Here is a 5098-nt window from a genome sequence, read left to right as displayed (position 1 = left end):
GTAGTTGATTTCGTCCGTTTATTCCGACTATGAGGTTAGTTCATATGCAAATAAATGTATTTGAATTGACATATTCATGTTTTTATGATATTGAAATGTAATGTATGACTATGGAATATGAATATGTGAAACTGAGAAAGCATCGACAGTGATATGATGTCTGAAAGTCCCATACGAACCATAAGAATAAAATAGGATACATATGTCATGACATAGGATCCGATATGTGATTTCGTGTAAGACCACGTTTGGGACGTTGGTATCGATTTCAGATTTACGTGTAAGACCATGTCTGGGACATTGGCATCGTATATGATCTCGTGTAAGACCCTGTCTGGGACAGTGGCATCGATATTTGATTACATGTAAGACCTTCTCTGGGACGTTGGCATTGTATGAGTTTACGAGTTATCCAAGTATCCTTATCAGTTCTGAACGGTTCAACGGGTATTATCGAGGAATGAATTGATATGTGAAAGAATATCCAATTCAGGTACGTATGAAATGTACATGTTATTCAAAAAAGGTGAGTATGTTATAAGTGATGACATATGAATTGTCGAAACCATTTTTAAAATTGAGTGAAAATAACGGTCGATCGACTTTAAAAACGAAAATGGAGTCGCCACTGATCCTTTTTTATTTAGGTGTGACTGGATCACCTAGAAATTTGATTATTTTAATAAAGTACTTCTTTTTACTAAAACAACAATTTTGGTCTTACGAAAATATGAGAAAACGGTTTTAGGAGTCGGTTACGCATGAGGAAGGATTAGCACCCTCACTACGCCGAAAATTGGTACCAAATCGATTAAATACTGTCCTTATGTCTAAGATTTAAAAATGTTTTTGAAATGTGGTTCCTTTTAATAACATTTGAATAACCCGAGTTGGTCATCAAAATTCTCTTGCTTAGGAGGAATATAGCACCACATCCAGCACGATAGGACATGATCCTTTATGGCCTCGAAAACATGATAAATTTTGACTTTCAAAAGTTTATATGTTGAAAACTGCAAAAGGATGTCCAATTATTTAGTCCAACAAGAAAATCGAAACCTAGCACAGTAGGGTACAAATGCTCGAATTTCTAGACATCGGACATTGCCTTGTCTTAGAATGAGTGAAATTCTAAAGGAATATTCGATTATTTGGAACAAACAAGAGATCGCAACCCAGCACGATAGGGCACGATTCCCCGAATTACCAAACATCGAACATTACCTTCGTTTTGAAGAATTTTTAAAGACATGAATGAAATTCCAAAGGAATATTCGTTTGTTTCAAACAAACGGGGAAATCGCAACCCATCACGATAGGGCACGATTCCCGAATTGACAAACATCGAGTATTGCCTTCGTTTTAAAGAATTTTTTTAAATGAATAATCATAGCTTAAAACGTGTTAATGCGACTTGAAATAAAACGAAATTAATCTTAAAGATTTAGACCTTATAAAACCAAATTTCATAAACCAAGTGGAAAATAATGATATGGGATAATGTACTCACATGAGATACAACCAATTAACAAACTAATAATTAAATATAACTAACCTAGGAAAATATAATCAAACTCACAAGCATGGATGAGCAATGATTGGTTTAATGACATCAAAAAATAAATGAATATGGTACAACAACTATACATAGGATACAAAACAATATGACTACAACCAAAATAATTATTAAAGCAAAGATCATGAAAAAGGAAATTTGAATCAAATAATATATATAAACATGTTAAAGATAATGTATTCATTTAAAATTGACAAATGTACATGCATATAAAATAGTATTTAAATGTGAAATTTTAAATCAAAACAATGTGTAGTAAAATGCATTCTTAAAAAAGTAACTTATGTACGTAAAAAAAATATATATGTATAGAAAAATTTAAGAGAATTCATAAAATAATTTAGCATGGAACTAAATATGTACATAGAACCAAATTATGTATTATTCGTGAACAACTACACATGAAACATTTGAACAAGCGTTATATAAATATTTTAAATAATATAGTATAAAAAAATGAACTACCAGATGGTGGTTAAAAAATATATAAAAAGGGTATTGAAATAGCTCAACAAATATATAAAAGTATTAAGCACTTTAAAGTAATAAATATTACAAATTACAAACTTTAATTAGAAATGTACATGTACAAATATATATAGAATATTTAAAGGAATATCGTATAAATATCAAAATAACATGATAGAAAAAACTTCAAACTCATTGTACAAAGAATACTATAGGTATAAAATCATGGATCTAATAATGTGTATAAATTAAGTATATGTACCAATAAATAAGTAAAAAATAATTTAAACGATATGTAAACGTGTATACAAAACATAATAAAATAACAAAAACATATGGATTTAGTAATGTATAGATTAATATATATAGATCAAATATATGAATATTAATAGCTTGAATGGTACATAGAATATATGGATTTTCCTTTTAAGAATATATATATTAGAAAATGTGAATAGGTTCAAAAGAGGTTATATGTATAAAATAATATAAGGTTAATAATATGTATGAAATAAAAAAAAATTAACTTTCATATAAAGTATATATATATAATAGTGTATGTAGAAAAAAAACATTACAAAAGTGATTTAAAGAAACGAAATCAAATCATTAAAATAACTTGTAATATAAAAAAAAATAAGTAAACAAGGATAAAAAAATATTGGATTTCTTAAAAAATGATAATAAGCTGTAAAATGAATAAATAAAGAAAGGAGACTCAATTAAAAAAGAATTAAAATAAGAGGGATAAATTATAAATGAAAACAACTGCCAAAATAACAAAGAGGACCAACATGTAACATGTGCGAATGCGCAGGGACTGTGAAAATAATCCAGACCCCCAAAACGCAACACTGTAACGGGGGCTAAAGTGCAAACACGCACAAATTAACGAGCTAATTTAAGAAAACGAAACGGAACAGCTAAGACGCAATTGAATGCGCACGCGAAAGGGGAGGACCCATAATGAAAATAACCCATTTTCTGCATAAAGGCGCGGGTTCGGGTCCTGGAACAGGTAGATGCACGGATCCCCTTCCCCTTTTTAAACGGTGCCGTTTCGTTTTGTTATCAAAACTAAAAAATGAAGGGCAATCTGCTATTCTCTTCAGCAGTTGAATCAAATCCCTAATCCCTCATGTTTTTCCTCATTTGGCCGACCAAAACTCACCCCCGATCGCCGCACCATCACTGTAATAGATGGCTAGCGATGAGTTGGGCTTGATTTCGAAGAGGAAGAATGCAACTCTGACGACCGGATTGATTCAGGCGAGTGCTTTTTTTATCCCAATCCTTTTTATTCTATATTAAAATGCAAAATGAAAGAAAGAAAATAACAAAAGAACGATGCAAATCCTGCTCCAATAATAAAAAAAAACAAAAGAAGGATAATCACCTTCTGCCCCCAAAAACTCTTTTTTGTGTTCGTATAACAAATCAAAGAAAATAATAATAAGCAAGAAAAAAAAGAGAAAATCCGAGAAGAACGGTGAGTGAACCACCTTGAAACATTTCGCCTTTTTATTCGATTGCTCTCTATTCGTGTATATTCTCTGTCCCTTTTTTCTTTCGATTACAAAGAACATAGGGCTTTTATATAGCCGAAAATAAAAATACAAAAAATTTCTTTTTTTTCTTTTTTTCTCTGTTTTCGCTGTGCTGTTCTTGTCATTTGCTTGTCTTCTTTTGCAGGTACGGAGGAGAACGTGGAGCACGTACGGAGGCTATGCGCTGGCGTACGGAGGTAGCTGGCGATTGGGGCTGCGGCGTAAAAGGGGAACAAAACCTTAGGGTTTCTGTTCCTAAAATGTTTCGGACCGTTTGGGCCAATGTAACTTTGGGTATGAGTTAATTTGGGCTCGTATTGAGTTTTGAATTTGGGCTATGTGATTGGACTTCGATTTAATATTTGGATATTTTTTATTTTAGCTTTATTATCGTTGTTTGTAACGGGCCGGGCAAATTTGGCCCACTACATGAATTATAAGAGAATGAAATGTGATTATATGCAAGTGAATTATGAACAAGTGAACTAAATGTAATTTATGAAATGAAATTGTGATTTGTGTGATCTTGCTAGGATTGAATTGGTTTAAGTTTATCTTATGTGTTAATTTTATTTGTATATGGCTTACTAAGATTTAGAAAGTTTACTTTATGTGTGTTTTTCATTGTTTTATAGATTATCGAAGCTACTATGAGCTTAGGGATCATCAAGGATTGTCGTCACACTATCGAACGTTATTTTGGTATTTTTGAAGTTGTAAATATTAATGCATGACATGTATAGGCTAGTGATGTTATGATATGTGTTATGTGTATTTCTTGCCATGTGATATGGCATAAAGATGATTGAGTTTATGGAATTGGTTTTGGTATAGACTATGTGATGGGAAAAATGATGTAATTGATATATATATGTGTGTGTGTGTGGTTTTGTGTGAATGGTCATCTTGGTATGATTTGGTAGTTGAATTGGTAAGGTTTTGGTATGAAATTGAATTTGAGTAAATGTTGTTTGAGACAAATGGATTGCTATGCTTTGATACTAAATTGATTGGTGATATTTTGGATTGAAATATGCATGTTTTGGTTGTGGAATTGAGTAATTGAAATGATTGATATTAGATGGTATAATATGTGGTGAGTTGGCATGTTTTGACTGCACATATATATGTTTAGAAATGATGCAATTTGATGTGGTTTAGTTATGCTTGAGGAGGGTGAGAAATGTGACTTAAACTAAGTCTATTTTCACTCCACATGGCTGAGCACACGGGCGTGTGGCTCGATCGTGTGTGACACATGGCCTTGGTACACGACCGTGTGTCCCTTGGGGTACCCTACGATTTAAAGTCAGTATACCCTATAGTTTTGACACGTTCTAGACACACGGGCGTGTCTATTGGTCGTGTGTGGCACACGAGCTGGCACAGGGGCGTGTGGTTGGTTGTGTGACCCAAGTCAGTAACCCCTTAGATTTCACACAGCCTGGCACACGGGCGTGTCCTCGGACGTGTGGTGCAAGTCAGTATGTATGTCTTATTTTCAAAT

At 32.7% G+C, this 5098-nt stretch overlaps 1 long non-coding RNA gene across 1 annotated transcript; it reads left to right on the top strand.

The window, feature by feature from the left end:
• The first annotated feature begins 3730 nt into the window (after positions 1 to 3730).
• LOC107924704 (uncharacterized) lies at positions 3731 to 4513 on the top strand. Its single transcript, XR_001691834.2, has 2 exons — positions 3731 to 3885; positions 4227 to 4513. It is a non-coding gene; the product is annotated as an uncharacterized lncRNA (long non-coding RNA).
• The last annotated feature ends 585 nt before the right edge of the window (positions 4514 to 5098 follow it).

This window comes from Gossypium hirsutum, chromosome A02 (assembly GCF_007990345.1).
Source record: "Gossypium hirsutum isolate 1008001.06 chromosome A02, Gossypium_hirsutum_v2.1, whole genome shotgun sequence".
NCBI lineage: Eukaryota > Viridiplantae > Streptophyta > Magnoliopsida > Malvales > Malvaceae > Gossypium > Gossypium hirsutum.
The sequence above is the reverse complement of the archived record's forward strand: the minus strand, read 5'-3'. Positions and strand labels throughout refer to the sequence as shown.